The following is a 12930-nucleotide window of genomic DNA, read 5'->3' as shown; positions in this document are numbered from 1 at the left end:
TTATTTTCCGTACAAAATAGCACAGAACCCCAACTTTCCAGCCTGGTGTAGGATGTGGCTCGAGCTGGATTACAAAACCCCAGTCTGAATGCGGCCTACTTCTTCGTCTGTGGCATTTTTTTTTAATGGTTGGCAGCCAATGTGTACGCATTACTGCCACCAATTATTTAGCATGAGGAGCACGATTCACAATGAGGGGTGTCAACTGATTCAACACACAAAATTGCCTGCTTACAACAAAAAAATAAAGACAGAGAGAACACTGTGTGAACAAAGATCAGCATTTAGTAACATTTTACCGCACTGAAGACACATCAAACATTCCGCAAAGTGATGGAGACACACCAAGTCCGGAGAACTCACTTGGATAAATGGCAAAATGTCTTAAGGAAATAAGAACCCCAGTTGCTTTAGAGTAAACATTTACACAATTCCTACTTGGGTGACTGAGAACCTTCATCAAGGGGTTTAAACTAAACAACTTACTGTATGTGTGACTGGACTTTAATGGCTCTAAAGCAACAATGAAGTGTCTTGAATTGATCTGAATTGTTTTAAATGAGATATAAAGCTTTCAACCAAATATTAACCACTTGTGAATTTTTTTTAGGGGGTCAAATACTTATTTTATGCAATAAAATGCAAATTAATTATTTAAAAATCATACAATGTGATTTACTGGATTTTCTTTTAGATTCTGTCTCTCACAGTTGAAGTGTACCTACGAAACAAATTACAGACCTCTCCATTCTGTGTAGGTGGGAAAACCTGCAAAACTTACAGGGGGGCAAATACTTATTTTCCCCACTGTGTGTGTGTGTGTGTATATATATATATATATATATATATATATATATATATATATATATATATATATATATATATATATATATATATATATATATATATATATATGCTATAAACCACTAACACAACGACAAGTGTGAGGGAGACAGTAACATCAGGCAGGAACAGATTTTTTTTTTGCCTGTGTCAATGATCTATTAGAGAGTCTGGGTTGCTTTTGGCTCATAATAACACTCCTAATCTTTGTCCAAATATCTGCTGTGTACACACACGGTTGTTTGTCTCCAAACACACACAGAGCTTTCTTAACCAAATCTGGAGTTGATCAATGATGTAACAGCATTTACACCACAGTAACTATGAGCAGCAACACAATGCATTTGTGGGGCACCCAGACGGCACAACTTGGTTAATGTCATTAAATCAAAACAGCTTCTTAATTTTTTCTTAAGTAGTGGAGCAAATCAATTTCACTGCTTTAAAGGTTTTGGATAATCTCCATCAGGCTGTTAGGACAAAGAGCGAAATGGTAGGCTCAGATTTGTTCAATAATACAGCAATAAACTGAAACCAGGAATATGCCAATTTTACTGAAAATGAACATTTGCTTAGATAGACATTAGACAGACACAGTACCCTCCAAAAGGACTGGGTCCCTGGTATTTCAAACATTTTAATTTGTTTATGCCATTTCAAATACAAAAATCTCTACAACTTGATATAAATTAAATCTGTGTGGAGAAGACAGGAGAAGAGTGAGGAAATCCACCAAGACACCCAGACGACCCAGTAGAAGTTATATGCTTCTGTCGCTGTGACTGGAGAAATTGTGCACAGTGCATGTTTTGTAGTTTGTATCCTGAGTTATAGAGCTTCACGATGAAGTGGTATAGAGGAGAATTTTCTTGAAAAGAAGAGCTGAAAGTTCAGCTACAATTTGCCAGAAGATACATCTGAGATGCAAGCCTGGATTTGATGTGTTGGTGAAAGAAAACCCTCCTCTGCTCCACTTCTGTTGAAGGGAAATATGAATGCAGCAATGTACAGAGACATCCTGGATGAAAACCTGCTCCAGAGCGCTCTTGACCTTCAGACTGCGGCGACACTTCATCTTTCAGCAGGACAATGACCCTAAGCACACAGCCAAGATATCAAAGGAGTGGCTTCAAAACAACTCTGTGAATGTCCTTGAGTGGTCCAGCCAGAGCTCAGACCCAAAACCGATTGAACATCTCTGGAGAAATCTGAAAATGGGTGTGCAGTGATGCTCCCCATCCAACCTGATGGAGCTTGAGAGGTGCTGCAAAGAGGAATGGGCAAAACTACCCAAAGATAGGTGCACCAAGCTTGCGGCATCATATTCAAGAAGACTTGAGGCTGTAATTGCTGCCAAAGGTGCATCAACAAAGCACTGAGCAAAGGGTGTGAATACTTATGTACATACGATTTCTTAGTTTTTTAATTTTTAATAAATTTGAAAAAAAAAAATCATGTTGTCATTATGAGGTATTGTGTGTAGAATTTTGAGGGGAAAATGAATTTAGTTCATTTTGGAATAAGGTTGTAACATAACAAAATGTGGAAAAGGTGAAGCACTGCGCCGTGAATACTTCCCAGATCCGCCGTATCTGCAATATTTAGCATATGTCCGGGTTTTTACACAATAACAACAATTGGGTTTTTACACAATAACAAAGGTTAGAAATATCGAAATAATTACTACATTGTAGTTTTAAAAAGCGCACTCACACATTGACATTAAAAGATTAAAGTACTATTTTCCACCATGCTTGCTGCTGAAATGGTGCTGGGTAGCAGGACGCAACCAGCATACAATCCCTACAATGACATCTACAGGTGTGGGGGGGGGGCTCGTGATGGAAGGAGTTTGAGGAAAATATGACCTTTTAAATGTGTTTAATGTGTGAATATGAGAGAAATTTCATTGTTATACTGAATTACTGTTGGAATGAATAGTTCCACCACTGCATTTCTCTTGGAACAGATTTTTAATTTGTTTAATTTTAAGCTTTTCTGTAAGTTTCACTTTCACTACATCCAGTTTATCTCCATTCCTGCCTCAACAATCTTGCTGTTCGATGCCAGGCTGTTTAATTAGCCTTTCCAACTCTCTGTCATAACTCTCTCCCTCTCGTCTTATTTTTTTTTTTTTTGAACCTCACATTCCTGCCTCTCTCTGTGGTCCTGGCTGACAGAGGGGATCAGGAGGGAAGAGGTACGCAGCCCCAGCGGAGGGGCATGGAGCCAGGCCACCTGCTGGTCCAGGTGTCTCTCTCGGGTTATCCACGTCTGACTGGACACAGAAACCCTCCAGGGGCATGAGGACAGAATCCGAGCCTCCAATCTGTCAGCGTTAAAGGACTAATGCACCGTATGTCAACAGACCAAGGATGCTCAGCTTGGGAGAGACAGAGAAAAATTAGGCAGCCTTATTTGGCCATGGTTGTGTTCTTTCCTACTTTGTGAAAAGTATCTTATTCCAGGGAAGAAAAAACACAGTAAAATGAAAACTATGTTCCTCTCTCTCTAACCCACACACTGCTCATCTCCATTCTTTCATTCTTTGTCTTCTTCTCATGCAGTCATTTCAATCGGCCCTGCAGGTGAGGCCGCTTGATGACCAGTGACAAGAAACGCATTCCAGTGTGAGAAGATAATCCTGATCGGCCTGCAGCTATCAGTCACACGTACACGTGCAGCATTGCCCACAGACATTTACTGCAAACTTTTATTGCTGTGTGAGCGTTCCTGCTGTCTTAGAGATAAAAGCATGCTCTCAGGAAGGATATTTCACCCCTTTTTATCAATTAACACCAACATTACACCCCTTCCATTAAGAAACTCAAACACTGGTGCGTGTTCACAAACATCAGATTCCCATTTTTAAAAAAAGTCACACAATCAGAGCAAGTCCACCCCGTTAATAACGCAGGTAGTACACCGTAATAACCCACAACACATCTTCAAATCCATCTTCCTGGAAATATGAACACTGATGTATCATTTTCTTTTTTTTTCTTTCAGTCATATCTGACATCATAGAAATGATAAACTGGATCAGCCATGGACACCTCAATGGCCCCAGATGAAGCCCTACCGGAAGAAAATGTGCAGTTGCTTGACTGGCCACTTGAGGCTGACTCCAAAAGCAAGTAAATTCCCATTCAACTCCATGTTAACATGTCCAACTTAAGACCAGAAATAAACATGTTTAAAGCCTGGTACAAAAAGTGGTTTTGGTCTCATATGGTCTGTTGCACATCTCAATAGAAAACCTATGGGTGAACCACAGTTTTCAAATGGCTCTCTTCATGAACAAATATGTTCACGTATATAGGGTGTCCCAAAAAAAATATACAACATTTAAAACACTCGGTTTGACCCTTAAATGCTACAAACTTAATCACTTATGTTTCTTTCTTACATGCAGAAACCCTGAAGTTTATGTTGATGCCAAGCAAGACTCAGGAAAATGCCAAGATTAACCATACTACAGCGAACAAAAATTGAGTTTTGGCACCAGACCAAGAGTGTCAAATAGGTGCAGCGACTTTATGCTAGACTGACAAAATGCATGGCCAATATTGACATTGGTATGAAAAACTTACAACCTTTCAGCTTTCTATGCAGCCATAAATTTATTTCCTAGACATATGCTTTGACCATTTTCTTTGCTGATAAAATGTTGCATATTTTTTTGGGACACCCAATATATTCTTTGAACGAAAATGCACCACTTTTCAAACAAAGTCTTGGTTCTTGAACTACTGGCGCCACAGTAGGTGGGGGTAATGCACAATGTTGGTTTGCAATCTGCCAATAAACTCGAAAGAAAAAGAAGAAGAAGCAGCAAGTACGTCTGGCTTCCACCAGGGACGCACTGAATACGCCTTTCTATGAAGTCTGAATCACCTAACCTGGATTCGGGTGTTTCTTAAATCATATTTTTGGGGTCTGCACAGTGCGTCTCCTAGCGGTTTACTTTGTTGTGGAAATTAAAATTTAAGAGCCCCGTATTTTTTCCAGTAATCGTACATTAAGTGGAGCTAAAGGATGACACTACCGACAGCTGCTAAAAGTAGTAACGCTGTTAGCATACGACATTAAATCTGACGAGTGTCATTCAGCGTGTCTACTGCAACAGAGGTGTTTGATTGGTTAGGACGTTTGCGCTCTATGAGCGCAGTGCTCTAGTTCGAAGTATGTTATGACAAACACCTGGAATAATCTGGCTTTTTATGTGGTGAAACATCCTAACGGACAGTAACATCCATCCATTATGTCTGCCTTTTATGTATGAAATGCTGTTAAAAGGTAAAAGCACAGTGTTTTTTTGGGGCCAGGAACTGACTAATCCATTTTACATTGTTTCTTATTGGAAAATTGGTTTCAGTTTAATAACAACTCGATTTAAGAACAACATTTAGGAACAAATTAAATTTGAAAATCGAGGTTCTACTGTAGCAGTTATTTCCATTAATGTGTAGCCTGTCAGGTTTTTTTTTAATGTACCTCTAAATCATCTTGTCTTTAGAAGCTGTCCACAGCAGTCAAAGTAATGCTGTCAAAATATCTTTGTATGTTCAGTCATCAAATCCCAAATATACTGTAATTCATTTACACTCACTTGGAATTTACTTAAATGAATGATGATCATAAAGTCAATGGTCAATTTTGTGCTGATGGTCTAATCAACATTTAAGCAACGTATGTGTTAGTGCATGTACAGATCTTGCACTGACTCTAAGTCTCTGGTGGGCCGAGAGGCCAACGAGAAAAACCACAAGACCAGAAATATTTTGTGAGAAACATCAACAAAAAATACTGACAAACATCCATGAATTTGCATGTAATTAATCATTTCACTTTTAATAGAAGGCGTCAGACATCTGACATCTACACTACAGATTTTGACTCCTACAGATGTAACAAAAGTTGGACTCCACCTCCAAATACATTTTTGCACTGCAGATGTTTTTTTCATGAAATGCTCTCACTGGTGCTGTTAAAACTCCGCAACAACTCCTGTTTCACACCAGACATCTACACTGCTACAGGCAAAGTGTCATTAAAAAAAAACATATAAAACTTTATGATTCTTGTGATCAGCATGGCGGTTTTGTCAGTCACTGGTTTCTTAAGTCGGCTGCTGTGAATCACCTGAACCACCTGAATCAGAGTTGCCTACTTGCAGCCAAGTTTGGCCTGACATCCTTTTTGGGGGACATGGTTTATCATGGTTGTACTTAAACTTTGACGAAAAAAGTGAGTGTGCATTCACCCTGAGCTCTGGCAGTGATGACTGGTGGAATTCTGACAATAAATCTGCACGTTAATTTTTACGATAGGTGAACCCCGTTAACTTGCGCGAGTTGGGGTCTACAAAATCGGACCACGAGTTATCTGAAACCGCTAGTTAATGAACTTGACCAAAAAAGTATACAGTATATATATATACACAGTAGTCTAAATTTTTGGGGTCCACCAATCGACCACGAGTAAAGCCAAATCACGACTTACACATATGCGAGTTAAGTAAGGTATATCTTCTATTATACATACCAATTCTAAGGTAGAACTCTACTAGTGCATACTAAAGTATATATTAAAAGTTTTTTTTATCCCATGGGAACTCTCCCTACCCACCTAAGCGGCTCAAGAATATGGACAGCATGTATATAAGTGATATTTACACAATGAGGGTAATAAACAACATATACAAGAAATATAGTTACTACATAATATTATAGGAGTAAGCTACTAAAACCTAAATATTCATACAGGAGAAGATTGTACTATACGTGTACCTAGTCTGTAGACTTGTTGTAAAACTAAATTATAGCTAGTAGGCTAAGCTATAAATATGGTTATGTTATTGTAGGAACAAAAGCTATGATGTAATATGTTTTAGGTATCTATCTAAAGTTCAACCTGCTAGCTTACTATAGGAAGACAAAATCTATACTCTACATGCTTTCTAATGGAAACCCCAAACTTAGATACTATCTGTTGATATCTATTAAAGAACCCATAAACTGAAGAACCATTAAAAATCTACACCATGTAAAATAAAAGTGTGAATCACAAAAGTAAGCTAACTATAGCTAGATGAGCTACCGTTAATTTAGCCGTTAATAAGCCAACCGTACTTTGCTAGTCAACAAAGCTAAACAAAAACTGTAACTGGCGTATAAAGTACAATAGCATCACTTCACCCTACAATAATGGTATTAACAACAAATACATATAACAACAAATGTAAACAAAAGTATGTATTTATGTTAGCTCATGCAGTTCTTGATGCGGAGGTTAGTGATGCTTAAACTGTGATTATAGTCTTTGGGCATTCTTTTAGATGAGAAATACTTTGTTAATTTTTTGTATAAATTAGTTTCCAGTCGCAGCAAAAGGTTTTGGCACCATCCAGAGCCACTCATTCAATCTATCCTTTAATTCCAGTTTTACTTCTGTTGGATATTTTACCTCAAATGTCACCACATACTGTACATCCTGTTTCCCCCCAAAGCTGCTAGCTTAACGCCACTCGTCAGCAGATGCTGACGTGAAGGGCGGAGCAGACACTTCTATGGGACGTTACATACTGTAGATGAAACAAAACCGCTTTGGGGACTGTACCGGTTTGTCAAAATTCACCGCAAACTAATCTGTTCATCCTCATAATACACACGTTTTAATTTGTTGAGTTACAAGATGATAGCGTTCTATACCTCCTAAAGGGTATATTTCACCAGCTGCTGTGGGTGTTTTTAATCAACTTTAGAGAACCATTGCACAACTTTAACAGCAAGTCGTCTGTACCTCCAGTGAACAACTGTTGTTTTTGGTATGCGAGTGCAGCCTGAATGCTTGTTATTCATTGATATTAAGAAAAGAAAACACAGTAATACTCTTACACGGACTGTAACTGTAACTGCATTGTTCTGTGGTTAGGTCACTGTGGACTTCTTATACTTTATTTCAGTGTTTTTATTTTACCCAATTTACATGTATAACTAATGACTTTTCAAGCGGATGTCTAACTTGTGAAGACTGACTGACATTGCTGCAAATCTTCATAATATATATTCAATTTGAACATTCCAATAATCAGCTCTGGACTCCAATAATGATGCTTTTCCAGGCTCAATAGAAGCCATCAAAAAGTCCAACCACTGTGAGAAACAAGCAGATAATCAGAGTGGAATCAATTAGTTCAGCTTTGATCCTGCCGACTGCCTGTGATGATCAACAACAACAACAACAATCCCTGCAGATAAACAACAAGAGGCTCCTTATTACTGAGACCAATTAATTCCCGTATAAGCTGTGCGTCTAATTGGAGGAGGCCAGGCCATTCGTTTCGACTTTTAATCTTAGTGACATTGATTCAGTGGGAACAATCAGGCCGTCTATAGCATGCCATGTCTGTCACTGAAATGGTGAGGTTTCTCTACACAGGCCAGTCCAGGCTAAATGTAATCCAAATAACAAAACGACACCTGGGGTTGGAAACTCGAGCCCCTGCGGCTGTTCCTATAGACCTCTCCATGCCCATACTCCCCCCTTCTATCGCTCCACTGGCATCCATGGTCACTGACACCCTGGCCAAGACTCATTAGCAGTCCAAGGATTAAGACAAACACTTTCTCATTAAGTCAAACCTGAATGAGTGGATGATATCAGGACTATTGAAGGTCCCCCTGAGAGCCGAGCAGGATGCAGCATTCCTGTCGACAGAGCAGCTGTCAGTTTACTGGAGGTCCTAATTAGATTATTCTGACACCAGCACTCATGGTTGACTAGCACAAGCAACTGGCCAACTGAAATGCAGTCAGGTAGCTTTGTTACTGAATGCAAGAAGAAAACCTGCTCAGGCCAAAAAGAGGATAGTGATGCAAATGCAAGGCATGGTGTATAAATAAGCTCACGTGTTTTATTTCCAGTGAACTGTGTTAGATTTATTATAAGGAAGTTTCTGAGTGACTCATAAAGGAGCGTCAATGTCAAACTGATACTAACTTCCACTGTGAAAACACAATCCTTGATTTGCATGACTAATTACTTTGATCATTTCTACTTACAGATACATAAAAAAGGAAACACTGCTATCTGATAAGCTGTTCAGCAAATTTTGCAGAATTAAACTGACTGCAGTGAGTGAACACGGTCCTGCTGCAAATAGTGTTTAATCAACCTTATCAAAGTGTAAAGATGAACTGAATACAGTGTGTAAACACAATGCTTGATGAGTATTATTGATGACTCTGATCATATCTACTTACAGATATGTTAAAAAACATATCTAACAAACTGCACAGCAAATTCTGCAGTTGACTGTGTTAAATCAAACGTATCATCTAATGAATAGTGTGAAAACAGTCCTCAACTTGCATGATTGATTAATCTGATCATTTCTACTTACAGCCACATTCTAATAAAACAACAAACAGAAAGTACATCTATTTCACCCCATAAGCCTATTCCAAACAGTGTTAAATTAACCCTAATGTAGTGTTAAATAAAGTTAACAGTGTGAAAACAATTCTTGATTTACACAGTTGAAACTATGATCACGACTTCTTACAGATATACAAAAAAAACAAAAAACAATACACTCATGTCGATTAAGCTATACAGTAAATCTGTCAGACTTAAACTGATTCTGCAGTAAGTGCACAAGGTCCTATAACAATCAGTGTTAAATCAACTGAATTGTGTTTTCACACAATTCTTGATTTACACTTCTGACACTATGATCATGTCTTCTTACAGATATACAAAAAAACAATACACTCATATCGATTAAGCTATACAGTAAATTTGGCAAAGTTAAATCAACTCTGCAGTGAGTGCACAATGTCCTATAACAAACAGTGTTAAATCGACCCTAACGTAGTGTTAAATCAATTGAATTGTGTGAAAACACAATTCTTGATTTACACTTCTGACACTATGATCATGTCTTCTTACAGATATACAAAAAAACAATACACTCACGTCGATTAAGCTATACAGTAAATTTGTCAGAGTTAAACTGACTCTGCAGTGAGTGCACAAGGTCCTATAACAAACGGTGTTAAATTGACCCTAACGTAGTGTTAAATTAATTGAATAGTGTGAAAACACAATTCTTGATTTACACTTTTGAAAGTATGATCACGTCTTCTTACAGCTATACCAAAAACAAAAACAATACACTCACGTCGATTAAGCTATACAGTAAATTTGGCAAAGTTAAATCAACTCTGCAGTGAGTGCACAATGTCCTATAACAAACAGTGTTAAATCGACCCTAACGTAGTGTTAAATCAATTGAATTGTGTGAAAACACAATTCTTGATTTACACTTCTGACACTATGATCATGTCTTCTTACAGATATACAAAAAAACAATACACTCACGTCGATTAAGCTATACAGTAAATTTGTCAGAGTTAAACTGACTCTGCAGTGAGTGCACAAGGTCCTATAACAAACGGTGTTAAATTGACCCTAACGTAGTGTTAAATTAATTGAATAGTGTGAAAACACAATTCTTGATTTACACTTTTGAAAGTATGATCACGTCTTCTTACAGCTATACCAAAAACAAAAACAATACACTCACGTCGATTAAGCTATACAGTAAATTTGGCAAAGTTAAATCAACTCTGCAGTGAGTGCACAATGTCCTATAACAGACAGTGTTAAATTGACCCTAACGTAGTGTTAAATCAATTGAATTGTGTGAAAACACAATTCTTGATTTACACTTCTGACACTATGATCATGTCTTCTTACAGATATACAAAAAAACAATACACTCACGTCGATTAAGCTATACAGTAAATTTGTCAGAGTTAAACTGACTCTGCAGTGAGTGCACAAGGTCGTATAACAAACGGTGTTAAATTGACCCTAACGTAGTGTTAAATCAATTGAATAGTGTGAAAACACAATTCTTGATTTACACTTTTGAAAGTATGATCACGTCTTCTTACAGCTATACCAAAAACAAAAACAATACACTCACGTCGATTAAGCTATACAGTAAATTTGTCAGAGTTAAACTGACTCTGCAGTGAGTGCACAAGGTCCTATAACAAATGGTGTTAAATTGACCCTAACGTAGTGTTAAATCAATTGAATAGTGTGAAAACACAATTCTTGATTTACACTTTTGAAAGTATGATCACGTCTTCTTACAGCTATACCAAAAACAAAAACAATACACTCACGTCGATTAAGCTATACAGTAAATTTGGCAGAGTTAAATCGACTCTGCAGTGAGTGTACAAAGTCCCATTCCCAACAGTGTTAAACCCACCCTAATATAACAAAAAAATAAAGTTGCCCAACTCTAATTTGCCATCATGGAGTTGATTTAACACTGTTTTTTTAATGGGATCATAGGCATTGGCTGCAGAGTGGATTTAACTCTGCAGAATTTCCAGTATGGATCCATTTCATAAATGGAAATAATTTGAGAACAGGCATTATTTTACAGTGGGTAAATCAAATCATCATTGCAGCAGGTTTTTTGTTGTTTGTTTTGTTTGTTGTTGTGCACTGCTCTCTGGTGTCGATATGAGAGTAAATCTGTTGCTGCTCCTCGCCGTGTGTCTGTTTTCTGTTACTCTGTGGCACTGACTATAGGCTGCGGCCTGCAAAAATCACACTTTGTACCCCACAAAAAACACACACAATTCTACAAACACTGCCATCAATCTCAGCAGCGTGTCGCACAACGTCCACCCCGTTAATAACGCAGGTATTACACCGTAATAACGCATGAATAAACCACACATAAGAAGAAAACCTTGTAAAATCAGAACGTAAAGAACATGCTATCGGGCTGAAACCCCAAAAGCAATATTCACATTATTACGTTTGCAAAAACACGCATTTCTATCTAAATGGCGCAAATTAAGTGACGCAAAGACTTTGTAATGAAATTAATGGGCGAAGAAACAAAACAATAGTTGCGATAAAGTTACCAGCGTGGAAGTAGGAGTTCAACACACAACAACAAGACGTTTTAAAGCTTTTTTAAGCAACACAAGTGAGAATAAAGTCTGCCAACAGTCTGCAAAATGAGCCATTTGTCTGTTATTTTGTTAGAAATTTTGAAAACGCCGCAAAACATGAGCCGCATGACGAGATAAAACTCACCAAAACTGCAGTTTGGTGCTCAAACCGCCTTCAAAACCGAGCGAAATTCACTCCTTCCCTCTTCTGCGACGACTTTAGTCCCCAAAATCTAAAAGTTTTCCCCCTCTGGAGCCGCTGGAGTTTTGGTAATTTACTGCTGTAACACCGACATTTTCTTCGGCTCCCCGAGTTCTCACACTGAAAGGCCGTTTTTGGATGACTGAGCTCTCAAACAATTCTCCCTTTTGCGACGCCTTTTCGGGTCCTCCCACTTCCCAAGCAGGAGGAGGGACCTGAACAATGGGACCGGCTCCCAAAAAAACCCCAGAGCTGCTGCTGCTGCTCCACATTCATCCTCAGCCGGAAACAAAGCTGGATGCAGGTATGTAGAAAGTAACACACGTGATCAGGACTGTCCTGGTGGAGAACCATGCTCCAACCCCTCACTTCTCATGATCAGTTTGTACTGAACCCCTTCCCTCCATGAGGCCCGCAGGCCCGAGCTCTTTAGACCTGGAACGGTCCAGTAATGGAGCACAAACCCCTTTGGAATTCAGTCGCCACTTCAGTCTTCCTGGAAGTGAAGGATGTCACCTGAGGGGTCACTGGTGGTATTCTCCTATTCTCCAACACCTGTTGCTCTTGTTGACTTGAAAGCACTGGTTTATTGCCCGGTAGGTCTTCTCCAGTTTCACCGTCTCAGCAAATGCAACACCAGCGATAAAGTCAAACGTGGTTCTGTGTGGCCTCAATATTTGATCAATTCCGTCCAAAATTGCACCACACTACCCTGCTGCCATGTTGAATACATTTATTTCATGATCTTCAGGTTTGAACAATTTGAGGTCACCCAAAGTCAAAGGTCATGTAACCAATAGAAAGGTGATATATGACTTAAAGCTACAGTGTGTAGGGTTTAATGCCACCTAGTGGCAAGGTTCCAGAGTGCATTATGCTGTTGCCGACCGTGAT

General features: G+C 38.6%; 1 protein-coding gene across 1 annotated transcript in view; it reads right to left on the bottom strand.

Annotated features, from left to right (window-relative positions):
• Positions 1–12224, bottom strand: part of boc (BOC cell adhesion associated, oncogene regulated) — a 72546-nt gene extending 60322 nt beyond the window's left edge. The window contains exon 1 of the mRNA XM_034169354.1: positions 11980–12224. The gene's annotated coding sequence lies outside the window, so the exon portion shown is untranslated. The remainder of the gene's footprint in view (positions 1–11979) is intronic.
• Positions 12225–12930: the final 706 nt, after the last annotated feature.

The sequence above is a fragment of the Thalassophryne amazonica genome, chromosome 1 (assembly GCF_902500255.1).
Source record: "Thalassophryne amazonica chromosome 1, fThaAma1.1, whole genome shotgun sequence".
Lineage (NCBI taxonomy): Eukaryota > Metazoa > Chordata > Actinopteri > Batrachoidiformes > Batrachoididae > Thalassophryne > Thalassophryne amazonica.
The sequence above is the reverse complement of the archived record's forward strand: the minus strand, read 5'-3'. Positions and strand labels throughout refer to the sequence as shown.